Below are 27,812 nucleotides of genomic sequence, written 5' to 3'. Positions count from 1 at the left end.
AGAAAAAGTTCTTGTAACCAGATTGCAAATGAACTATGTTGCTAGGCACACTACTCAGTTCAGTTGACAATTATTTTCACAGTGCAATTTTCTCAATAAGGAAGAGGTGTGGTAATTTACATTCAGGTGCAAGCGAAGATGGGCACATTAAGCAGAACTCTTGGACGGTGCCACCACTGCCTTCCCTACCTGCCACTCGACACCTACGATTCTGCAAGTGGAGACCAGAACAGCTCCGCCACAGCAACCCCAGAAGAACCAAATGACTCCATCACCAACTCACTAGAAGATTCAATGTGCTCCTGAGCTACAGATGCTCCCCAGGCTTCCATCTGCTTCCAGGTCTTCTATGTGCGTCCTTCGTCTTGGGAGAATTGGATGAGTTCCCAGTCCTGATCTGCAATGGAGTCTGGGAAGTTTGGTTTTTAAGCTGTTCAGCACCTATAACATGACAACAAGTTAAAAGGAGGTTGGAAGTGTGTAGGACCCTAACACACACTACCTATGACAGTGAATCCTCTAAGGCAGGGGAATATTTGAAAAGAGAGTTATCAGTGAATATTGCTGATGTCTCAAATGTGAGAAAGGGAAGAGATGTGTGAAGGAACCAGTAAAGGCTAGATGATGGACAAATAAATGAACATATGGAGTCTTAACCCAGGATGGGCTCATTTCATTGAAAAAGCATATGGTATTATTTTTCTTAGATTTTGTTAGGAGCACATTTGTGATTTATTTGAGTTATAGTTTTTTTTTTTTTAATAAAAAGTCTGAATTATTCACATGAATCAAGAAGTTAAATTATTACCATATTGGAAGGGACTTTTGAGGCCAGCTAGGTCAGCCTTCTTCCTTAAAATATTTTTTGAAACAGAAAATGATAATGTTTACCAAAATATATAGTAACCACTAACTAACAACACATTGTCAAATAAATTTATTTGTGGCATGTCTTAATAAATAGTATGAGATGTAATTAACACATCTTTTTATATGAATAGTGATTCTTGAAATTAGTTGGCTTATTTAAATGGAATAGGCATTTACTTTGAAAGTTATGACTGCTTAGTAGGTCAAGTGACATTATGACTGAATATCACTTTCAAAAATTGGTGTCAAATTAATTAATTTTATTGTATTTATGAAATGCAAATTAAGTTGTGTTACTCATATGCTCTTAGCATTGGACACTAGTTTTACCTACAAGCTGATGGCAAATAAATAATAGTAAAAAATAAAGTGTACTGTTTAATCAAATATTTTGAGTAATGAAAAGCTATCATCTAGAACATTGCTTCATAACCTTTTTCAGGTCATAAATTATTTTGAGACTATGATAAAAGCCATGGATGCTATTCCTGGCAAATTGCACATACACATAATTGTACATGGACTCATAGAAGATTTATGGACATTTTGAAGGCTATCCTCAGACTTTAGGTTAAAAATCCTGATCCAAAGTAAAGCAGAGGTAGCCAATTTTACCAATAATTTGATTTTAATATATAACTCTATATTTTTCATAAAATGATATTTCCGTTTGGAGCTGAAAATTACAATTTGATTTATAACTCTTACTGGCAATATGATCTGGGCATAGAAACTCTCCAAATCTCAATGATCTCACTTGTAAATTGGAGATGATAATCATTATGTCACAAGATTACTGTATTTCCTTTGATATATATCCAGCATAGTACCTGTCACAAAGATATTTAAGAAATGTTCACCTACTCATTCATTCATTTATTCATTTTCTTGATGTATTAAAAAGATTGCTCAAAATCTCTTGATTACTTTGTGGTTATGCAATTATGTTCAACAGAAATTTATGGAATGTTCACTTTGTACTAAGAGTTAGGTTAAATGCACACATAGATGATTAAGGACGAATCCCTCCTCCAGAGCTCTGTACATATAGTACAGTGGCATGTCAGGGGGAAATTTCAACGTGTTATACGAGATATAAGAAATGGGCATAAGTTCGTAAGGGATCCCATATGATAAAAAGAGCAGTGTAATGGATACCGAGGATTTGTGGAAGGATCCATGGTGGAGATAATACTTAAGTGAGACCAATAATATTAGTAAAATAAACTTTCTAATTAGTTACTCTATGTTGATTATTTTTCTAAATACCATATGTGCTATCTAATTTGATCCTTAAAAAATCTCCATGAAGTATATATCCATTTCCTTCTTAAAGCTACCCACTTAGCGGATGGGGCTACCAGGCTGAAATAGAATGAACAAAATTTCAAGTGACATACGGTAAATCAGTCACTGAGTTTGAATTAGCTTTGATTTCACCCCTGAGCTCCTTAACAATTAGTTGAAGAAAATTGGAAGAGCATTTCAGTTAGGGGAAGTGTCTCCAACAAGTGCATAGAGTCATAGAATGACTTGTATAAGGAGAACTACACAGAATAACATTAATAACAATTATAAACACAAATTTTAATAAATTGCAAAACATGAACAAGAGGTAATACCACATAATATCAGGATTGATTAGTTGTTTTTAAAAAAAGGAAAAGAAAAAGAGCAAGAAGTTATAAATGAATTACAAATGCCTGATTTGTGTGTTATAGGTCTAATGGGGCAGAAGCTAGTTTAGGTGTGGGAAGATGATGCATCCAGGGTAGGATAAGTTAGGACATCCAGGAGGCATCAGTCCAGAGATACAGTTAAAACTAGAGATAAACTATGGTTAACATTAGCTTAAAGATAGCAGCAAAAATCATTAGAGTATATAAAAACACCCAGGCATATAAAAGGAACATGGCTTTGAACTATGTTTATTTTGACCAAAACCACCTATACTCTACGAGATACACATTTATAAATTAATAAATTTATAAATTAATTAAAAATTATTTTATATTGCCTGTTTGCAAGCAAAATGTGGTAAAAATAGAATTTTTAGCTAAAGAAAATAAAAAATAAATCTTTGGTTCAAGGTAAAATTAACAAATTAACATGTTTAGTCAGTGAGACTATGTTCAATAGGTGAGTTCACTGAAGTTCATATTAGAGTAAGTACTAACTAAAGTAAATAAAACAAAAACTAACAACAACAAAAAAAACTTCCCTGTGTTTTTTAAATGTTTTTATTCGAGTACAGTTGACACACACGTTACACTAAGTTTGAGGTATACAACAAAGTGACTCAACCTCTCTGTATGTTATGCTCTGCTCACACAAAAGTAGCTACCATCTGTCATCATACACTATTACAATACCATTGATTGTATTCCCTCTGCTGTGCCCTTTATTCCCGAGACTTACTCACTCCATAACCGGAAGTCTGTATCTCCCTCTCCCCTTCACCCATTTTGCCCATCCCCATCCCCCTTCCTTCTGGCAATTGTCAGTTTGTTCTCTGTGTTTATAGGTCTGATTCTGCTTTTTATGTGTTTGTTTATTCATTTCCTTTGTTTTTTAGATTCCACGAATGAAACTCTCCGTACTTTTTTTGTTGGGAATTTAAACTAAGCTGGGGAGAGATGATTGGCAGCTTCTTTTTGTTTTTTGATCACTTGTGCCCAAATTTCTCCAGATGATCCCATTGGTGTTCTCATTTATAAGTCTCTTATGATATTTTCTGAGTTCTAACTTATTTTTCAGAAAATCTGAAGGTAATATCTGGAGGCTGAAAGAGATTTGGACTCTTTCCTAAAAATATAGTTCCTTAGTAGAATGTTCTATTACAAGACAGTTTTGTTAACAAGACTGCAATTCCCATCTTGATATTTTAATTAAAGGTTAAAGGAGATCATGTGAATAGACAGTTTTGATTTTCCCATTGCATTTATTTTCAAACAATCTTAATATTATAGCAGTCAACATCATCGAAACACAGAGACAGATGACTTATAAAAAAGATATTTTCTGTAATTACATGGTTAGCCTCATTCAGACTTACTGACCATTTCAGATACATGTGTAGGTCCATTGATCACAAACTTGCTGCACTGGTAAATGAACAGATGTACAGTTATTAATCTTGGATAGGATCCTCATGTAATTTCAATCGAGGTCAGATAAGGCAATGAGAACGTGACACGGCATCCTGTGTTTAAGACTTCAGAAATCTCAGGGCAAGAGAGATGCATGCCTACAAGTATGAGGAAGGGAAATCTGTATAATCAATTTTTTCTTTTCCATTAATTTTTGAGTTCTTAAAGCAAAATTCTCATCTGATAAGTAGTTCAAATATATGTGTACTGCCTGGACCCTTGCATGTTTGTGAATGTATGATTTGCATGTCTTCAAATGCATGATTCTTCTAAGGCCTCTCAAAATTTTACCTTCCAACTTTCAAGTTTTCCTATGGTTTTCATTGTTTAAACACAGGGAATGGAGGCGGGGAGAGAAACGTGGGGAAAGATGGTTATTCCATGAGTGCATAAGAGAAGGAAGTCCAAAACCAGGTTAGAGAGATACTAAGCAAAGTCCAAGTGGAACTATTCATGAGGTTATTAAAAAGGATAAATAAAAAATGAAGACCACAACAGCAGGAATAAAGACACTCTTATGAGAGATTAATATTTCAAATATGAGGTTGGCTGCAGAGGTAGTGTGGTTAAGTATAATGCTATGTGCCCAGAAAACCCCAAATGCTAACTTATTGAAAAATGTTGGGTGTGCGTTTATAATAGAAATAAAATCAGCAATGTGGTTATGGGCAATATTAAATATTCGAACTTGGAAACACTTTTAATAATGATACTCATTATCTTCTTGAGTCTTAATAGAGCTAGAGCTGGTCATATGTTTTAATTATGAGCAAATAACCTATAGAATGTAACTTATTTGCAGCTTTGATTTTTGGCTTTTCAACAACCTGATTACAGCACAGTAAATTTGTGGTGAGACAAATGAATGGCAAACTGGAAGAAATTTGACATTTAAAAAAAAAAATGATTTGATGCTTTAGACACAAAGCTAATTCCACCTTTAATCATTTCTTTCATTTATGTATTTTTTAATCTTTCTGCTAAAATAGTCCCCACTGAGATTCATGATTAGTGGAATCTAATTCTAAGGGAAGAGCTCGGAGAGATAAATTTGTGTGGGACCATCTCCCTGGGGATCTCAGTGGCAGAAATTCCAAGTTGAGAGGTAAGTTGTTTATCCCCAAAGACCAAATGTTCTATTTCAGCTTTTTGGCTACTTAATAGGAAAGGGGCTGTGCATAAAAAGAAGGAGCCAACATATATGTGTGAATGGATAGATAGGTGACTATAATTTGATATAAATTAATAGAGCTTGGCCATCTAATGGGAAAGTTAATAATTTGATAACTATTGCTCTCTACCTGAGACTCTGAAAATCTGCTAAGAAAATAAGATGTGAAAGTCTCCAAAGTTTCTTAATAATAGACAATGAGCAGTAACTGTGAGAAGCTGTATTAGAAAGCTTTGTTTACGCTTATATGTAAGAAATGTAAGAATGACAAATAATCAACAATATATATGAATAATAATATTCTGTTTGTGTAAAGGTGCCAATTGGTGTTTAGAGCTAGCTAGCATTGTGTGAACACACCTATTCTCTCCCCGCAACTACCTCCCCCACCCCAGCCCCCAAAAGGAAGGGGATAATAACTAAAGGTTTTCACATGTTAAGTGTAGAGTTTCTTTTGAAGAAACATAGAGACAAGTTTACTGAGTTTGGCTGATAAAGGATAAGGTTATAGATTGGGAGGATATTAGTAAACTAGCTAACTAGCACAGTTTTATATATTACATTCTCTCCTTATTAGTAATTAATAGACATTGTTTTGTCTCTTTGATGTGTAATCACTATATTTCATCCAGTAAAAGATGCTTTTGCCCTCTATAATTGCACATTATAAAGCATTCCTATGAAATTCACTGGTGTATAAATAGAACTTAATTCTTTCAGACTTAAACTTTGGTATTTATATATTCAGATCAACAGATTTCCAATACTCTAGGTGATATTTAATGTACTAAATATCTATGGAAGAGCATTTCTTCAGCATCCAGATCCATTAATTTTTTTTAATTTATAATTTTTAAAAATATTTTATTTATTTATTTGAGAGAGAGAGTGAGAGACAGAGAGCACAAGAGGGAAGAGGGTCAGAGGGAGAAGCAGACCCCCCAGCTGAGCAGGGATCCCGATGCAGGACTCGATCCCAGGACTCCAGGATCGTGACCTGAGCCGAAGGCAGTCGTCGCTTAACCAACTGAGCCACCCAGGCGTCCTTTTAATTTATAATTTTAAGACTTTTCAGGCAAGCCTAGTTCCTTATCTTTTATAACTTTTTTTTTTTAGATTTTATTTATTTATTTGACAGAGGAGACACAGCGAGAGAGGGAACACAAACTGGGGGAGTGGGGGAGGGGGAAGCAGGCTTCCCGCTGAGCAGGGAACCCGATGCGGGGCTCGATCCCAGTACCCTGGGATCGTGACCTGAGCTGAAGGCAGACGCTTAAGGACTGAGCCACCCAGGCGCCCCTCTTTAATGACTTCTTTAAAGAAAAAAAAAATCCTCAATGGTTTCAACTCCCATTTTGATCAGCAAGTTCTGTTTCTTATCTTTCCTCCATGTTCAGGGGCTCCTGGTGATGAAGGTACTGCTTAAAGAAGTCTGAGCCCTGGTCCTGATCTCAGGGTCCTGAGATGGAGCCCCACGTGGGGCTTCATGCTGAGCATGGAGTCTGCTTGAGATTCTCTCCCTCTGCTCCTCCCTGCCTCTCACTTTCTCTCTCTCTAAAAAATAAATAAATAAAATCTTAAAAAAAAAAAAAAAAGGAAGTCTGAGACCTGAACTGTCTACAAGTAGAAAAGCTCCCAAAGGCAAAAACAGCAACGCTCTCACCTATTCAACTGGCAGAGAAGACAGTACCTACTCAATAAACACTGCAAAAAGAAAACAAAAAGGATATTCTCCATTTGTTTCACTTGAAATTCCACTCAGCAAACCATACAATTATAAAATTAAAAATTAAAAAAGGAAAATTGCAATTAAGACTCCACAAACAGCTGACTAATGTAAATATTTTAGGCAGAATGACTCCCAGAGATCCATTGGAGTACATCAATTGCGTTGAATGGTGGTTTACTTGTAGTTTGTTTTCATTCAGCCTCTTAACTGAAAAATTGAAATGCCTAGTTTGACAGAGAGATTCATGTAAAATTTGGTATATACTTGAATGTTACAAAATCAAGATATGAATTTGTGTTGTTAATTTTGTTAAGACATGGGGTCTCATTACTCTTACACTGAGTCTCATTTATACAGACATAGTCAAAATGGGTACAATCTTCTATTTTTATAGCTATGTAGTCCTGTACCTCAGCTTTCTATATAAACATATATAAACATGTGGCTACATAAACGTATGGCTCTGTAACACTCAGCAATGTTTTCATCTAGCGGGACTCCTTTGACAATTGTAAAGAACTTTAAAGTTAAATACATATAAGAATGTTAGGTCATAAGGTTTGGAGATTCCAGTCTCCCATTGTTAGGATAGACTGTTGGGTTTTACTGAAACCATATTTCTCTAAAAATAGTAAGGAGAGTTTAAGCTTAATTGAAATAATGTGTTAGTACCCAGTAAATGTTACAAATAAACTTTTAGGAGAATTTCTCCTTATATTACCCCTTACCTCTGTAAAAATCTTAATTTTTCAAAATTATGTTTATTGTTCTTCCCTTGAATTTTTTTCTCTCTAAATTTATCAATTTTACAATAAGAGAGTCATTTCAGTGGGAGTGAAATTTCTGCCTTCTTTTCAAAGGAGATTTAATTAGGAGAAAAGAAACAAGAGTGCAAAAGAAGCATGTCTGGTTATCTTCTGTTTGACTCATGCTATTGGCTAGCATGGGGATGAGGCCAGTCAGTAATCATTACGCTCCTTAGAGCAGACCATGGCAATTGATTTCCATTATCTAGTGGGGCATCTGTGCCCGTGCATACTTCTCAGATTTTAGAGGACACAGGCTTTTAGGCTGAAAACTCTAAATTTAAAATAAATCACAAACACCAGTTAAAAGATGCAGAATCTGAATGATTTCAAATCTCAAAAATATAATCTTTCATGTTTATATTTAATTAAATTTAATTTAAATGTAAATTTAACTCCTATCTAGTTTTTATGTGTTTTAAAATTATCAGTCGAAATCATTGATTGTAGATCTTTCTTACCATAATATCATGATTTAAATCCTTACATTTTGTACATACCTAATGAAAATATTACCCACTAACCTAAATTAGAATGTTTTAAACCTATTAATATATTCTTCACCTACTTGGTCTTTTCACTTTTATGGGATTAATTTTGTTTGCCTAGTCTTAAAACATATCATGGTTTTTGAAATAAAAGCACTATATTTCGATGGTAATCATATTGCAATACACAAATGTATCAAATCTACATGCCCTACACCTTAAAAAAACTTATATTTAGCCCTTTAGTTGAAAGACGTGGATGGAACTGGAGGGTATTATGCTAAGTGAAATAAGTCAATCAGAGATAAACAATGATCATATGGTTTCACTCACATGTGGAATATAGGAAACAGTGTGGAAGATCATAGAGGAAGGGAGTAAAACTGAGTGGGAAGTCATCAGAGAGGGAGACAAACCGTGAGAGACTCTTAACTCTAGGAAACAAACTGAGGGTTGCTGGAGGGGAGGTGGGTGGGGGGATGGGGTAACTGGGTGACAGGCATTAAGGAGGGCACGTGATGTAATGAGCACTGGGTGTTATATACAACTGATGAATTATTGAACACTACATCCAAAACTAATGATGTACTATATGTAGGCTAACTGAATTTAAATAATAATTTAAAAAAAGAAACTTCAAAAAAAGTACAGATCATGTACTACTTTTTAAAGAACTTGGACCTTGTTCATACTGTGGGAATGAGAAAGTTGCATAGGATGCAGTTGGTACTACCATAGAGGAACTTTGGAACAGAATGGAAAGGAAAACTCTTTGATATTGTTAATTGTAAATTGTAAGTGTAGGTCTGTAATTTTTCCTTAGCAAAAAACTAAGATATTGAGATGGCATCCTGAAAAATCCTTTGGGACTACACAGCAAAATCCTTGGTTCTTAATATGATGTCCCATGTGCAAGTCCGCTCTGCTTGAAGTTTAGAGAAATACATCTAAATGACTTAAAGCTTATAAATGCACATTTAGCTTTAATGTTAATGATACCATTCTGATGAAGGAGGTGGGTAATGAATATGGATGCTTCCATTACATATCACATATGTACAAAGTAAACACGAATACAGGAGTGAAGTTGTTAAGAATTCCCCCCACACCCTGATAAATTCTGTTTTAAGTGGCTTTGTTCGACTGCCTACAAACTTATTTCATTCTGTCATCACCTCTACGTTCTTTCATCCTGTCTGACTGACATGCTAACGCTTGGAGAATGGTGGAGATATTTCAAATGGAGAAAAATGTACAGTTTGATTTTTAAAAAGGCGTTTAAAACGTACACATTTTCTTGACCCATTATTATCTTTCAAAACATTATCTTTCATTAAAAATGGATGCCTAGTTTTGTATATTTATGGTACCTAGTGAATAATAAAAAGCTATGACTCACTTACTAGACATCACGCTAGACAATCAAAATCAAACCCCTGCAACACTCCGTGTAGTTGGTGTGAAGCAGAAAGGTTCAAATTCTTCCCTACGCCTCTGGTAGCTGCTGGCAATTGAGGCCCTGCGGAAGCGCCAAGAGATCATCTGGCTGGCTACATTGAGGAGGAGGCTGACCTGGACTATCGGCTACCCAAGCAGCCTCTTGAACTTATAGCTGAGCTCATTCACTTCGTCTCTCTTAGGCAAAAAACGTGTGGGGCCAAATAGGCAGTATCAGTATGACTGTTCTATGTTAACTATTCTATTCTAAAGCACATAGCATGACTAGCTAGTTATTCTTCCTCCAGGAGGAACTTTAGAGCCAATGTCCTGGCACAATGCAATGTGTCATATTCTTTTTTTTTTTTTTTTTTAAGATTTTATTTATTTATTTGACAGAGAGAGACACAGCAAGAGAGTCAAAATAAGCAGGGGGAGTGGCAGAGGAAGAAGCAGGCTTCTGGCAGAGCAGGGAGCCCGATGCAGGGCTGGATCCCAGGACCCTGGGATCACGACCTGAGCCGAAGGCAGATGCATAATGACTGAGCCACCCAGGCGCCCCAATGTATGATATTCTGATACGGGTGCTCCTTCTCTCTCGATATGAGGCCAGTTGTGAAGGAAGTTACCTCCCTGGCTGGCATCATCATGCATGAGTCCCGCAGGTTACCTGCAGTACCCACTCCTTCCGGGAGGCTTGTACAGATAGGCTACTGATGCCCCCTACCTGTTTGATGCCACATGAAACAGGAAGATAGGGTGTGAAAGAAATGATTTCACAGGAAGAATATGAATTTCTCATCAAACAAACTTAATTATTGGCAGGGGGACTAATAATTTGCACAATTGAACTCAACATCCGGGTTTCTAATTTTCTTTGGGGCATGTCAGTACTCTAAACTCTCTCTTTTTTTTTTTTTTTTAAGTCCAAAGGTGCTTATATCCTCCCCAGATTTCCCATACTATTATTTAGCGGATCAGCAATAATATGTACTGTAAGACATCATGGTCCAACATACTTATTTTAATTGAACTGACTTTTTAAAAGTCCTTTTCCACTCTCCTTTTCTTGTTCTACTTTGTCCTCTTTCCGACACCAGGTGATTTATACTTTCGTTATCTGATCAGGCCTGACTTTCTGTGGAAAGAATGAAGGTTAACAGCATTTTCTCTCTGTCTTTTCTGTATCCTCTGTTACCAAATTTCATCTATCGATGGATGACACATTGACTTTTTGACTAATAAAATGTTAAATGTAGAATCGCTGACTCTTCTATAATAACCTATGTTGTCTTGTTGTTTTGGGGAAACATGAGAAAGAATTCATGGAATAAATGAATATGAATTTTGAATGTTTATGGAAAAAAAAAAAACTCTGAAGATGTGGGAAAATGACTAAAGAAGGAAAATATGAGAGGCCCAGTTGGCTTGGAAAGGTAGAAGTGATCTTGAAAAACAATTTGGATTTGATGTAAAGAACCATAATTTTCCAGCTGGTGCAGAAAGCATTATTCTAAGTAATCAAAGACAAAAATATTTTGCCAAAGGGATCAGGGCAAACACATTGTATATTGAAAGAATGGGAAGAAGTGAGCGTTAATAAGAGTGGATGGCTAGATCCGAAGGTGAGATGTCTCTTTTTTTTTTTCTTAAAGATTTTTATTTATTTATTTCTTTATTTGAGAGAGAGAATGAGTGAGAGAGAGCATGAGAAGGGGGAGGGTCAGAGGGAGAAGCAGACTCCCCGCTGAACAGGGAGACTGATGTGGGACTCAATTCTGGGACTCCAAGATCATGATCTGAACCTAAGGCAGTCACTTAGCCAACTGAGCCACCCAGGCGCCCCGGTGAGATGTCTCTTAATCCTTGACTGGTGTCAGCTCAGACTAGTGTCTGAGCTGGCTCTCGGGAATTGCTCTCATTTTTCCAATCTGCCTAAACTTCCACTTTTATTCAGGGACTGAGTCACAACAACCCTGGTGATGACCAACCATATGCTCTATTCTGGACCCTTCGATGTAGTTGTCAAATTATTAAACATAAATAAGTACAAATTTAGAGCTGTCATTAAAAAGTAACTTAGAGATCAACAGGTTCATATTTTATGGACAAGAAATGAGGATACAGAGGGTTGAATGATTTGCCCAAAGCCACCTAGATGTAATTTTAATATCTAACACTTTCGTGCAGTTTTATGCCTTACTACTCATTGGTAACTACATACTCTTGTGAGATCTACATCCACCCTTGTGAAATATTACCTGTTCTTTATGAGCAAACAGCTTGGCAGAACAGGGTCTAGCATAGCCCCAATTATTTTTACCATATTGTGTTTCCTCCCACATCTACAGCTTGAAGATAGCAGTGAGAAAGGCCTGGCAGGAACAGATATACTACTGCTCTTAGTATAAGGTGAGAGTAACTAAAGTATTTTTTCTAATGTAGCAATTATTATATGTGCTGTCCAATGGCAATATCAAGGATTTAACTCATTTGTTTAACAGAAATATTTTCAGCAGAAGTATGAAAAATAGGCTACAACTGAAAAGAAAAGTTTATTGCCGAATTATATTACCCAAAATACCTATGTGGCCCTGTGTGTCCCTCTCTCTCCAAATACCAGCAGCTCTATAGAGTGCGAAAGGGTAAGTAAAACACAAGATTGCTCTCTGCTATCTAGAAAAGACAGGCTTATCAATAAATGAGATAATAGAGAGCCCAGAGCGGGGAGTGATTCAATGGAAAAAGTTTAGTTATAAAACATCTCCCATACTTCTAGAAATTTAGTAGGTCTTCAGGGGCCAGCAGCATTCCAGGTTTCTTCTGAGAATCTAATCAAGCTTATTTCAGGACTTCCAAAGGGGTTGAGTGAGAGCATATATCAGCATCCCCTTGATTTTTTTTTCCCTTTGAAATAGGCTAAGAAGATCTCAGGTTATGGGGCCCCTGGGTGGCTCAGTCAGTTAAGTGTCTGCCTTTGGCTCAGATCATGAACCCAGGGTCCTGGGATCGAGTCCCGCATCGGGCTCCCTGCTCTGTGGGAAGTCTGCTTCTCCCTCTCCTACTCCCCCTGCTTGTGTTCCCTCTCTTGCTGTGTCTCTCTTTGTCAAGTAAATAAATAAAATCTTAAAAAAAAAAAAAAAAGAAGATTTCAGGTTACAAATTCAAGATCTCAACTGTATGTTTCAGAATCCTTTGACTCTTATAGTCTATAAATTCAATTAAACATTTTCAAGTAAAATGCATGATACATTGGCTTGACGTTAACCCCAACTCTAAGGGTAAACTCCAAATATTAAGGAAGGTTTTATGTGTCAGTCAATTTAATTTGTCTCCTCTCCATTCCTTGTTACAGCTCTTCCAGATGATCGCTCCCAGTTGAAACTTCATATTTCTATTGTTATAGATATGAATCATAATGTACAATATTCTTATGTTTTAAAAACAAAACAAGCAAAGAGAATGACAATATAGTTTCCAGTCTACTTAGTTTTGCTCATCAAGCTTTGTCTGAAAACCAGTTTCAAATTCCGGATGAGCTCACCAGAAACCACTGATGAAAGGACATGTATGTGTCCATTTAAGAAAAACAAACACACAAACTGTAAAATGATATAGGCGTTCGAAAGAAATGAATGGATAACATGCTGAGTCCTATCTTGACTGTGTGACTTTATCTGTTTCTGTCTGTATGTGCGTGTGATTCTCGAGGGCAAAAGAAGGAATAGAAAAGGAGGAAAAGAAAAGGATCAGAGCTGTAGGTCACAGTGAAATCACAATGCTCCTCTTAGTATGGAGATCAATTATAGACATCTGAAACCATGTAAATGATATTATAGAAACATTAGCATGTTGAAAATGCTGGCAAGAAACTAAAGGTCTAGTCTGTATTTGTACTTCTCTATGTGTGTTTGTGTGTTAAATATTCGGAGGAAATAAATTATTTAAATCTAACTCTATCTGGCTACTTTTTTTCCCCCCTGACTTTTTGGCAATAAAGGGATTTAAATGAATGTAACTAGTTGTTCTAAGCACTTTAAAGCAGATATTTAAAGTCTAAAAAAAGTCTTTCAATTACTGTTTTAAAAGCTGAGAGCATTTTCTTAAAAAGGAATAATGATTGAATACATTTCTCATCAAAGTGAAGGATTAATAGCAGCGAATAAAAGTTTCTACAAAGTTTTACACAATGTGCTGCAAAAATTCATTTCCCTCTTTTTTTTCTCTCTGATGTTTTGGCTCCTTGCCCTTTATACAGCTAACACATTTAGTTTTGTCATGTTGGGGAAAGCACAAGAGATCATTTTATACATGAACTAATATTTGTGGAAAAGTATATGCTCTTTTACTGTCCCACAGTAAGAGTTGTATATGGTCCTTTGTTTTTGTTTTTGTTTTTTGTTTTTTTCAAAATGATGGATCTAAATTGCACATAATTTATATTTATTTTTTATGTGATTGGTAGAATTTCATCAGTGAGCTGAAAATTTTCAGTCTCATTAAAATATTTAAACATTCCCTGAGAAATTTAGACAAGCTCACTGGACACTTTAAAGACTTTTATATGGTCTCTGTGATTTACTAGCCTCAGATGATTACTTTTAATTAAAAGCAGATGGACTTTCAATACAATGGATGGGAAAGACATTTAGCTAGAAAAAAATCTGAAGAAGTAGTACTTCTTAACTATACAAAGTTTTACATCTATGCATTTAAAAATATGACTGTATTATTCAAGTTTTTGTACATAAAATTCCTATGTGAGAGAAAATAATAATTTATTTCACTGGCTGTGCAATTAAAAGCTTTCTTACAGTGAGACAAAACTTCTTTCTGATTAAAGATGTACCAATTTAGAAGAGATGATTTTTAAGACTACTTTGGTGTTTCCAAAGATCCTATTGTTTAATCTGCCAAGAAATTCTGCTCCTACATCAGTAGAAATTTTAAAACTCCAACATGACCATACTATTTCCTCAATAATAGCAAGGGAATTAACTTTAATGCAGTAAATTCATAAGAAACTCCTCTGATAAAAAGATGCTTCTCAGTCCTATTATTTAATTGATCTTTTTGGAACAGTTCATTTGTACTCCAGAAAAAAAATAATTAGATGGGTTATTAAGTTCTTTCAAGTGTATGAAAACAATGGTGACTAATACCCAGATATCTTTTTATGAAAGGCTTTTGTATTTGAACCATCTAAATTTTAATCTCTAATAGGTGGTTCTAGGCTTACTGTTATTATTATTTTAAGCCTTAAACTTCCTTAGTAGCATTGAAATAAATTTGATTTAAATTCCTTTTATTCATTTAAGATTGTATGAAATGGATTTTACTTGAACAATGTGAAATATGTTAAATTTCAAAGCATATACTTTACTCTTCATTTCCTGTCCAGTCATTTAGAGAAAGCCACACTGTGTGGCAGAAAAAACACCGATTGAGTAGTCAGGAGACACGGGCTCTAGCTATTTGACCTTGAATTAAACTTCAATTAACTTCTTTGTGCCCCAGGGTCTGTATCTGTTACATGAAGGAGTTGTCAGAGGTTGCAAATCGGCAGTCCCAGCTAGATTCAGCCCGCAGATACGTTTTGCTTGACCTACATTTAAAAAAAAATATGAATGAAAATGGTTGTATCAACTTACATCCATCAGCAGTGCCTGTGAATCATACTTGCTCTATATCCTTCCCAATACATGATATTGTCAACCTTTTTTACTCTAGATATTGGTGTGTTTGTAGTCCTATTTCATTATGGATTTAATTTACATTTTCCTGATGACTAATAAAGTGAAGTGTTTTTTTCATATGTTTCTCAGCAGTTTGGATCGCTCCTTTTGTGAGGTGCCTGTTTGATTTTTTTGTCTTTTTTTTGGTTGTTGTTAAGTTGGATTGTCTGGGTTTTTTTCTTATTGATGTGTTAATGAGTTCTTTAGATATTCTGGATATGAGTCTTTTGTTGGATAAATGAATTCAAAATGTGTTCTCCCATGCCTTTTCAATCTTAAAGGTGACTTTAGATAAACTGAAATTCGTAATTGTGGTGAAGGTCAGCCTTTCAAACTTTACCTTGTAGTTAGTGGTTTATTTAAAACATTTTAAAAATATTTGCTTCCCTTAAGTTTATAAAAATATGTTCCTTTGTTATCTTCTAGAAACTTCATCTATAAAACATCTTAATTGGGCACCTGGGTGGCTCAGTTAGTTAAGCGCCTTCAGCTCAGGTCATGATCTTGGGGTCCTGGGATCTAGTCCCACATCGGGCTCCCTGTTCAACAGGGAGTCTGCTTCTCCCCCTCCCTCTGCTTCCCTCTCTCTTAAATAAAATCTTTATAAATAAATAAATAAATAAATAAATAAATAAATAAATAAATAAAAAAAAATAAAACATTTTAATTGATTTAGTACATGCTCTGATTCAGGTAATTTGATTTCAAGGTATGGACCTGGAAAAAGTGCATACACTTGTGTACCAAATAATATGGGCCAGAATGTTTATAGAGTCATTTTATTCATAGTGGCCAAAAATTGGAAGCACTTATTGATCAATTGTAAAATGGATTGGGATATATTCATACAGTGGAATAGTATACAGCAAGGAGAAAGAATGAACTACTCTTACATCCATCAGTATGGGTGAATCTTACAGTTAGAAAGTGAAAGAACCGGGGCGCCTGGGTGGCTCAGTTGGTTAAGCCACTGCCTTCGGCTCAGGTCATCATCCTGGAGTCCCGGGATCGAGTCCCACATCGGGCTCCCTGCTCGGCGGGGAGTCTGCTTCTCCTTCTGACCCTCCCCCTCTCATGTGCTTTCTCTCTCTCATTCTCTCTTTCTCAAATAAATAAATAAAATCTTAAAAAAAAAAAAAAAAAGAAAGTGAAAGAAACATGAATGAAAGAGCAAATGCTGTGTGATTTTATTTATATAAAATTCAATACTAAGCAAAACAATTATGATGAATGGTCACTGAATAGTGATTACCTTTTAGAACAGGGAAGGTTAACGCTGGGGGAGTAGTTCAAGGGAGGCACCAAAAAGATACCTGGGTGGCAGAGAATATTTTAAATTTGGATCTGGGTAGTGTGTGTACAGGTCTGTACTCTTGGTAAAATCCACCAAGTTGTACACATGAGATCTGCCTTTCTAGTCATTATTAAATACTAAGGAAGAAAATGCTTGCTGGGGCTAATATTTTAGGCATATATACAGATTATAATATCACTGATATGTGGAATAGAACTAGAATACTAGTTCAGAGTAATCTCCACTATCTATGTCAACATTTCCATAAGGTTTCTAACCAGTCTCACTTCGAATTTTCCTGCACGATAAAAGCAGATTAATCTTTTTTTTTTTAATTTTTTTTAAAGATTTTATTTATTTATTTGAGAGAGAGAGAGAGAGAATGAGAGAGAGAACATGAGAGGGGGGAGGGTCAGAGGGAGAAGCAGACTCCCTGCCGAGCAGGGAGCCCGATGTGGGGCTCGATCCTGGGACTCCAGGATCATGACCTGAGCCGAAGGCAGTCGTTTAGCCAACTGAGCCACCCAGGCGCCCCATAAAAGCAGATTAATCTTAACAAAATACCTGCTTTCAAACATAACCTGCATATTTAGAAGTCTTTAATGATTTCCCTCCATCTAGACAATAAACTGCAAATCTTAAACATTTGAAGTATCTGTAACTTGATGCTGGGTGTGTGTGGGAGCTCACCAACATATACTGGGAACTGATTACCTATCAGTTGCATTAAACTGGTTACTTAGTGGATTTAACCCTTCCATCAAACCTTTAAGTTAAATAGCATTATGTCATACTTCAGGTTAAAGATACTGAGTTTCTACACAGTTGGAATTTAGGTAATAGGCAGCAGCACCAGGATAAAAATATAGTTCTCTATGACTCCAAAACAAATACTATTTTTATTACACCATGTTGCCCTACAGTCACATATTAAGTCCCCAATCTACTTTATCCAATTTCTCATCTTCCTAAACTCTTTATTCTGAACAAACTTAGTTCAAAATATGCCTCCCTCAATCTTTTTTTTTTGCATTTCTTTTTTTTAATATGTTATGTTAATCACCATACATTACATCATTAGTTTTTGATATAGTGTTCCATGATTCATTGTTTGTGCATAACACCCAGTGCTCCATTCAGTACGTGCCCTCTTTAACACCCATCACCAGGCTAACCCATCCCCACACCTCCCTCCCCTCTTGAACCCTCAGTTTGTTTTTCAGAGTCCATAGTCTCTCATGGTTCATCTCCCCTTCCGATTTCCCCCCCTTCATTTTTTCCCTTCCTGCTATCTTCTTCTTCTTTTTTTTAAACATATAATGTATTATTTGTTTCAGAGGTACAGGTCTGTGATTCAACAGTCTTACACAATTCACAGCGCTCACCGTAGCACATACCCTCCCCAATGTCTATCACCCAGCCACCCCATCGCTCCCACCCCCCCACCACTCCAGCAACCCTCAGTTTGTTTCCTGAGATTAAGAATTCCTCATATCAGTGAGATCATATGATACATGTCTTTCTCTGATGGAACTAGAGGGTATTATGCTGAAAGAAATAAGTCAATCCCTCAATCAATCTTATACTTTCTGATCTCCTAATTTTCCCTAATCCTGATTTCTTCCTTAAAGTTGTGGAGTATTTTTTAAAACATTTGCTATCTGCATCTGTGTTATCCATTCTTTCAGATCACTTTGAAAGTCTACCTTTATTCTAACGCTTTGCTTAACCACCACAATCTGAATACTCTTTCTCTCCTCAGAAACCTTAACTCTAATTATTGCTGGGTACAAATCATACATTATGTATAACATTGTGATATTCCTTTCATATTTCCTTGAAATGTTATTTAAATTCAGGTTTCTTTTTTCTTTATTTGATGATTGTCTTATTTCCTTAATTATGTTGAAAGCTCCCGAGTACAGAGAAAATGTTTATATATATATATATTTTTTTTTATCTCCTCCTTCAGAAGTATTCAAGAATAATGGAGATTGAGTATGGTCTAGAAAAAGTACTGTAGCAGTTTGAATTTTACAGATTTAGGGTAAAAATATACTTCATGGGGATCAGTTTTATATGAATACAATTATTTAGATAGATAAATACACGGAATATATATGATAAATAGATCAATAGCTTAGAGATTTTTCTAATGTATTAAAAAGCAATTCTTCTTTATGTCCTATTTACTCTTTCCAATTCATCCCCATATGTCTTTGACTCCTTCCCTCCCCCACCACAGTAATTGGATTGCTCTTCTCAAGATCAACAGCAAATTATTGGCCTCATCTTACTGGGCCTCTTCCTAATTTTCCCATCTGGCTATTCTTCCTTTTGAAACACTAGTCTCTAATTTCTTTTGGGAAATACTCTTGATTTTTTTCCCACTTCACTTACTACTCCATCATAGTCTCCTTCCTCCTATACCTTAACTCTTAATGTTGGAGTTCATTCAATCATTTATTTATTCTTTTATTAAAAAATCCTTATTGAGCATCTACAGTGTGTTAGTCATATAGGCACTGGACACCCAACAATGAATGATTTTTTTCAATATCCTGCTTTCGTGGAATTTTGATGGAGGGAGATAACCAAACAATAAAATGCAATGGGTGAGAAGTGGAGAAAAATAAATCAAGGTAAAAAAGATGAGAAGATTAGAGCTGGTGGTTACAGGGCTAGCTAGATAATTTCTGGGGCCCAGGGCAAAATAAAAATGCAGGACACCTTGTTTAAATGTTAAGAATTTCAAGAGAGCAGTAGCAGAGCATTAAACCAAGTAATGGGCCCTTTTAATATTGGGATCCTCTGCAACTATACACATCACATGCCCATAAAGATAATCCTGAGTGGTTGCAGAAATCACTGAGGTAATATTTGAGTGAAAACTTGAAAGAGGTAAGGAATTGAAGCATATACATCTATAGGAAAAGAGCATTCCAGACAAGAGCAACATTAAGAGCCAAGATAGGAGGCAGGAGCACATCTGGTGGATTCAAGCAATGACGAAGAAAGCAATATAGCTGGCTAGAGCAGGGGGGAGATTAAATTCAAGATCTAAATGGAAGAAGATTAAATCCAAGATCTAAATGGGGGCCAGATCAGCTAGGGTCTCACCCGTCACCACAAGATCCCTTTTTTAATCTGAGGAGCGTTTAAAACACAACTTAATATTCCCCAGGATCATTTCACTTCTATGTTAAAAACTAGATTGTAGGAGGCAAGAGTCAAAATAGGTGGGAGATGATGGTAGTTTGAAAGAATCCAGGTAAGAAATGATTGCAGGAGCAAAGATTAGGTAGGGAGAAATGGCTGGATTTGGCATATAGTTTGAAGAACTTTGGTATTTTGTTCTAGGACTTCCTTTCTTCTCTATCTCTACATAATGTTACCCCAGTCTCATGGTCTTATATGATATTTAACAGCTGATGGTCTCCCTGAATATCTCCAGTGCAAGCCAGACATGTCAAGTCCTGCCTGACATCTTCGTGCAGATTTCTCATAGACATTTCAAATGTAACACATCCAATAAATAATCTAATAAATGATTTCCTCTCCCTAATTTGTTTCACTTCAATCTTCCCTTTATCAGAAAATGGTATCAGCATTCATTCAGTTGTTAAACTAGAAACCTTGATTCTTCTTCTTACCTAAGCCCCCACATCTAATTAATCAAAGGTCCTATCACTTCAACCCAGAATAAAGATCTTAAATCCACCCACCCCATCCATCTTTCCCGCCATTTCACTCATCCAAGCCGCAGGCTTCCTGCTCCTAGCTGTTCTTTCCACTTCTGCTCATGCTGTAGTAGCAGCTCAGTATTCATTTTAAGATGCAGATAAGATTGTATCTTTCTTCTGCTTTAAAACCCTTTAGTAGTTTCCCATTGTATTTTGAATATAAGTAAAACTGCTTGCCATATTCAACAAGGTCCTGTATGATCTGGTCTTGTCCAAGCTCTCCTGTTCTGCCTCAAGCTCCTCCCCATTAGCTCACTCCCTCTCCATTACCCACACTGCTCTCTGGACAACTTCTACACAAATATTAACTCTGTAGCAATAATAGTAATTGATAGCAGGTAAAAACTAAGAGGAATGATTTTTCACAGATATGTGGCCACATATTTAACCATTTAAAATACTTAATGGAGGGGCGCCTGGGTGGCTCAGTCGTTAAGCGTCTGCCTTCGGCTCAGGTCATGATCCTGGGGTCCTGGGATTGAGCCCGCACTGGGCTCCCTGCTCCGCGGGAAGCCTGCTTCTCCCTCTCCCACTCCCCCTGCTTGTGTTTCCTCTCTCGCTGTGTCTCTCTCTGTCAAATAAATAAATAAAATATTTAAAAAAAAATAAAAAATAAAATACTTAATGGTAAGAAGAAGGCTCTCTTGGTCACCATTATATCACTAGCCAGATTAAAGTGAGTACCACATTGTAGGTATACTACAATATGCATGATTGAATAAATACATGAAAAACAAGTGCTTGTTAATTCAAGTTCTAGTTCTTTCTAAGGCAGTAAATGTTCTATTAAGTGGAAGTAATAAACTTATTTTATGTCTAAGACTTTAAGTAGTTTGTGATACATTTTTCAAACACATAGTAGTGTAGAAACTGATAATTTTCTTTTCTTTTTAACCTCATGAATGTCTAATAATCTCCTTAAACCATAGAAAATGTTTGCCATAGCTACAGTTTTCATTTCTGAACTTGAGAATAGTTCAAATGGCAAATTTGTACATAAAATATTTTAAAATAACTTTTTTTTCAGTTCAGTAATTTTGGGACGCAAATAATACCTCTGAGGTTCTATGATATAGCAATAAAGTTATATAATGAAGAACTAGGGAAAAGATTGTCCTAAACATTTCAGAGCAGCCATATATTTAATAATGTAGTATTGTAGTTTGGGAAATAATTTTGCATTTGTTTTGCAAAATTTTCCTCTCCATTTAGGTTCTGAGATACAAAAGAATACTGAAAGGGAAAATTTGGAAGTAAAACTGGGATAACATTAACATTGGTTTTCTCACAGTGGCGGGGAACAACGACCTATTGATCTTCAGTCTTTACCTCCACCTCTATTAACATACACATCAAAACATTGGAAAGAGTCATAGGGCAACAAGACATTGGGTAAACCTAGGAAGAAATAGGGCAAAGACAATGTGAAATGAAAGTCACACATTTAGTTGTTGTCCATGATCATCTTATTGGATGGTGACTATAGTTTCTGGCCTTTTCATGTCGCCAGGTGTCCTGAAAGAACCTGATACATTGAACAGTAGAATATGGCCAGTCTCCACCTCTCAGAGATTCTAAAGTCTCATTAGCAAACTGGGGTGATTTTGTGGACATGAATGCACTTGTGGGCCAGGATTGAAGATTTCCAGGAAAGTTTTATGTTCAGCAAATTTTACTATGCCAACAGTACCAAAAGAACCTAAGAGTTATAATGGTTATAATTCTAGTGCCCTTGAGGAATTCACAATCTAATAGAAGATGTGATAAGCATCCATACGATGCGAATATTGTTTAGTAAGTAGGATGTAAGATAGAAGAGCATCTAACCTAGTTTGGCAATAGTATCTTGAGGTCAAGAAAGTCTCTGTGATGAGATAATAATGATAAAAAAAAAAAAAGTATGAAGATAAAGAACAAAGACAAAGACAAGTGGAGGAGGAGCAGTGTATTCCAAACAGTGACAAACAACTTGCTCAATGGTGCCTTGGGTTGAGAGAACGTGACATGTTTGGGAAAGCCCATTTTCATGACAGGCTAGAATGTGGTGATATTATAAGATGGAAAAGAGGTTCCAAAAGATAAGGTTTCATGATCAAGCCACCTACGCCTTATCTGAACATTCTTTTTTTTTAGTTCAGGCATAAGACACCATCTTAAGCATATTTCTATTTTGGCTTTCTTAGAATGAGGGTGTTCTGAGAAATACCCTTGTCTCCAACTCCCTACTTTGGAGAGTGGGTAGAATTCAAGCTACCGCAGTGTCTGTAACTCTTCATTATTTCCCTATAACTCTGATAGTTTAAATATTTCTTCCTACAGTGTCTCTATTCAAATACTAACAAGTCAGAACATACACTAAAAAGGATACTTTACTGTTGCAAAGTTGTAATAATAAGATTACACATTTCAACACCTAAATATGACATCTTTGAGAAAGAATTTCAATCTGTCTTTATTAAAGAATCACATGAGGGAAAAAAAAGAAATCTGAACTTCTCCTTTTAGGCTTCTCATGCCTTTTTGGAAAGTATGCTGCACTTTCATTGAAAATTATCCTTTGATCTTCAGTGAGTACAGATATTCTGTATCTCATTTACACTTAAGACAATGCAACATGTTTGTTTTGTCATTAATACTAATCCTGCTTTGATTTCTTTGAACTGTTGGGAACAGGTAATTCAACTAAAGTCTTTTCTAGACAGATTTTGTTCTTTGTTGGATGATGAAATTTCTCTGGTGTTAACACCTAAAAAGACTGTCTACTTTCCCTTTCCTCTTCTAATTATTGGATATATTGTTAGACTGCATCCCAGAAACAAATTTAGCATTTGAATTGAGGAAGAACATATTAATTTAAGCAGCTTCTAACCTGTCTTAAAAAGAAAAGTACAAAAGACAATCAAAAAGTAAATCTAAAACTTCTAGGATTAAAAAAAAAATAAAGCACTGTTAGCAAATGGCTGGGTATGGATCATTCTCATTCATATGTCTTTTTCTTTATTTTATATGTAATACTGTTGTGCTGTAGACATACCGGAAACTTCCAGTATAAAATATATTGCAAATTAATTGTGTTCCTTGTTCAAATATCAATGATTTGGCAAAAATGAACAACGGTGAGCATAGATAAATATGCTTTTCAATTTTTCTAAACTAGTCCTATTTACCAAAATAAAATTTTAATCAATTTCAAAATGAAATCTCATTTATTCCTAAAATTTTCCAGGCAATATATATTTGCACAAACACTTGGCAAATTTCTAGATATCACATCTGGTAGGTGTGGATGAAATTCATTAAACTAAGTCTTCTAAGCATATACGTTTGCCAAAGCTTTGATATGACAAGCACTTATTCCCGATGGCAGTCATTTATTCTTTGCCAGTTCATAAGTGTTTCCTTCTAGCAGTGGATTGCATTTCCGCTGGCATTTGAAACTTTGGCGACCATGTCACTGTATATTAGAATCCATGTGCAGAGAGATTACTATCAATCCAAAATAGCAGAATGGAAGTTGCCTTTTTTCAGAAGTTGTTGAGCTAAAAGTCAACAGAGGACTCTTGGCTTTAGAGAGAGAATTCTAACAAGGGAAGGAAGTACATGTATATGACTCAAGGGCGACTCTTGAGTATTTGATTACAGACAAAAATAGGCTTACTTAAAAGGTCTTTTATTAGGGGGAAGATAGGAGTTAGCCAGTCTGATAACAGAAAAACTTCTGTTTTCTGCTTTCAGGTCTCCCTATAAGCGACTGGAAAATGTTGCGCATTTGTCTTCAAGTGGACATGTAAGCAAATGGTTATCACGGAAGCTATTTGCAGATATGACTTAGGTGCTAGGAAGAAGGGTTGACAAGGAAATGATTCGCTTTAAAGTGATCCTAAACAATGAAGACAAGATGCCCATTGTTAACTTGTCTTTCTTTCTCAGCATATGTTTTGAAGAGATTGAACCTCTAAGACTAAAGTAATAGACGCTTATGGAATTCTTTATTTGTAAGAACATTGTGATGAAACCTACAGCAGATGGGAACAGAGACTATGTATGTGTGTGTATGTATGCATATGTGTATGTGCATTATGTATATGAGTATATGAATTCTGATGCTAAACAGTAAAAAAAATATTTCTATCACTAGCCAGATGATAAAAATAATTAAATTTTAGAATATATCCCATCAGTGACCAAGTTCGACCCAGTCATTTTTTTATTCCAGAATGTACCCTGAAAGAGCATAAAACCAATTTGTCTCCATTTTTGTAAATAATGTCATCTTTTGTGTTCACTCTTTAGATTATCCCAGGGGAAAAAAAAAAAAAAAGCTCTTTGGGCCTCTACGCAGTTTGGTTACTTAGAAAAGTCATTACAAAAGCCTTTGTGATGCTGGTATACCTATGTGTGTGCTTATTTGTTTGTATTCGATAGCTATGGTTATTTATAGATTTTATTTATTTATTTGTCAGAGAGAGAAGAAGAGAGAGAGAGACTGAGAGCACAAGCAGGGGGAGTGGCAGGCAGAGGGAAAAGCAGACTCCCTGCTGAGCAAGGAGCCAGATGCGGGACTCGATCCCAGGACCCTGAGATCATGACCTGAGCCGAATGCAGACACTTAACCGACTGAGCCACCCAGGCGTCCCAGCTATGGTTATTTTAAAATCAAATGATGAGGAGGTTTTATGTGTGGCACACTGCTGAATTTTAACAAGTTAGTAATGCCTACTGTTGTCACTAGATGTGAAAAAGCTAGTTAAATAAGATTTGGCTTGACACATGAAGTACAATGCTATCATAAATTATGTTGGACTCACTAGAGAGATCTTGCTTATATCCAATGCCAAAATAAGCAGTCATGTAAGTAAAGCAACTGTCAATTTAGTGAAAATGTCAGTAAAATTTGATGTTTGCCTCAAATTATCTAGCATATTAAATAAAAACATAACCCAATTGAATTTGGTTACATATTGATGATGTACAGATCAACACCCTCGCAAATTAATACAAGCATATAAATTGGCTGCTATGATGAAAATCACAAAGGTCCTAGAAATTTATATTTAGAATCTAGTCCTTCAAGAAATAAGTTATCAAACCTGCCTCCACACTGGCTGGGTCAGCTTTGCCCAGGAATAGCTGTGTCATGTACCCATTTCTTAAGGGTCCAAGGAAATTATAGAGAACCACACAAGGATTTTTAAGCATCAGAGGTCATGTAGATACTGTATTAGTTACAAAATAGAAGAAAGACTTACACAAAAGTCAGAATTTTGTTTGGTGGGAAATTTCATTGAATGAATCGTAGATGCCGATCATTATTCGTTAGTAAGTCAGAAAGAACCATTTCACATTTCTATCTCAGTTTTCAACTGAATCTCATTCTGGAATACATTTTACAGGGCAAAAAACAAAACCATAATAAACCATCTTAGATCTAGGATCCTAATACTAAATAACAGAATAGTTCAAAAAGTAAAAATTCTGAGAGAAATGTGATTTATCTAATTTCTTAAAATTAGCTAGGATTCTAATATGAAGTACCCCCCATAAAGATAATGGGACCTGAATCATTTGCCTAGAGCTTTTCAATACTTATTTCATTGACTAAAAATCATTTTCAGTTTCTATCTTCGAGCATCCCCAATTCCCTGCACTACAAAAATAAAACTTAATTGACAGGTTGTGGGGAGGAGTACCTGCAAGTTCAGGAGGTCCTTCTAATCCTTTAATTGGAAGGCACACATTGCTGGGAGCTGTGGTCTCCTGTGACGGAGTATCTGTGCTGTGGGGTTGTGGCTCCCTTCCTCTGGCTGCTCATACTGCATATAGTTAAAGTCCCACTGTGTAAGAAGTCATACTGTAGCCCCTCTCGGAACATAAATTTACCTCCAATTCTTCCAAGAAAATTAAGGACATGTGATTTGAACTAAAATAATTTTCTTACTCTCATAGCTATCATTTCTTCAAAATCTATTTTGTTCTCTGTTCTCTTCCAGTTTCAGATTAAGAAATCTTTCATTTCCCCTTAAAAGCTCATACCTCTACCTGCATTTTGACTCAGTCTTCCAACAGTTTTCTCCGTTCCAGGAGTTCAGCCCTAGTTTTCCAGTTTTTGACATTTAACCCTGTATTTGCTACTTGCCCTAACATTATAAATGATCTGTTTTGTTTGTTTTACCTCAAATGACAACATTAAGCAAAACAAGAACCATTACCACAGAAAAGAATAACAATGACACCAAAATTCAGACACTCAAATTCTGAAAGGTATTTTGAGAATTAAATGACTTAATAAAAATAAAGCCTATAGGTCTGTGTTTAGCATATAGACAGTACTATATAAGAATTGTCTATATTGGGGCATCTGGGCGGCTCAGTAGGTTAAGTGTCTGCCTTTGGCTCAGCTCATGATCTCAGGGTCTTTGGAAGGAAACTTCTATTGGGCTCCCAGCTCAGCTGGGAGCCTGCTTCTCCCTCTTCCTCCTCCCGTCCCCCTGCTCATGCTCTCTCTCTCTTTCTCTCAATAAATAAATAAAATCTTAAAAAAGAAAGAACTGTCTATATGGTTATAAGAATATGACACTTATTTTCTCTTTTAATTTAGTTAATCATGCAAATATTTTTTTTCACTATTACTAGTCTGCAGTAATATAACTTAATACAGAATAAATTAGTTTGATGAGTGAATCTTAAGCATTCTAAGAATACAATTAATATTGATTAGAAATAATTTTCATTCCATCTTTATGTGTTTTCTTTCTTTCTTCTTTTAATTATTAAAACAAAGAAATAGAGTTGAGCTAACAGGGGAAAAGTTAACTAGAGAAATTTTGGAGAGAAGCAGGATCTTGCCGACACAAAAAGAAAATGACCTCTTTTCATGATCAATTGAGGTGGTCAGGGAGCCTAGTCAGAGTCAAAGCACAGGACAAGTCTCTCAGGGAAACTCTGAAGATCAAATTAGTTTAGCAAGGAAGAGCCAAAACCGCTCAGCAAACTTACAGAAATAAGGTCCTAGATGAATAAAGTTAAAAATTATAGGGCGGCAGCAGGGCATTGCGCAGAGGGGGCCACGATGAAGGCTCGAGACCTTCGCGCAAGAAGGAGGAGCTGCTTCACCAGCTGAAAAAGCTGAAGGTGGAGCTGTCCCTGCTGCGTGGACCCAAAGCTCTCCAAGATGCCAGATGTTGGCAAATCCGTCACCCGTGTTGCCCCCGTCATCAGCCAGATGCAGAAAGAGAACCTCAGGAAATTCTACCAGGGTAAGAAGTACAAGCCCCTGGAAGACACGTGCCATGACCATGGGCAGAACAAGCACGAGGAAAAGCTAAAGACCAAGAAGCAGCAGCAGAACGAGAGGCTGTACCGGCTCCGGAAGTACCCGGTCAAAGCCTGA

The 27,812-nt window shown here is 36.0% G+C and overlaps 1 pseudogene; it reads left to right on the top strand.

Annotated features, from left to right (window-relative positions):
- Nucleotides 1–138: 138 nt before the first annotated feature.
- On the top strand, nucleotides 139–27,812 carry LOC118001096 (annotated as a pseudogene).

This window comes from Mirounga leonina, unplaced genomic scaffold, assembly GCF_011800145.1.
Source record: "Mirounga leonina isolate KUSES-001 unplaced genomic scaffold, KU_Mleo_1.0 Mir_53, whole genome shotgun sequence".
Classification (NCBI taxonomy): Eukaryota; Metazoa; Chordata; class Mammalia; order Carnivora; family Phocidae; genus Mirounga; species Mirounga leonina.
The sequence above is the reverse complement of the archived record's forward strand: the minus strand, read 5'-3'. Positions and strand labels throughout refer to the sequence as shown.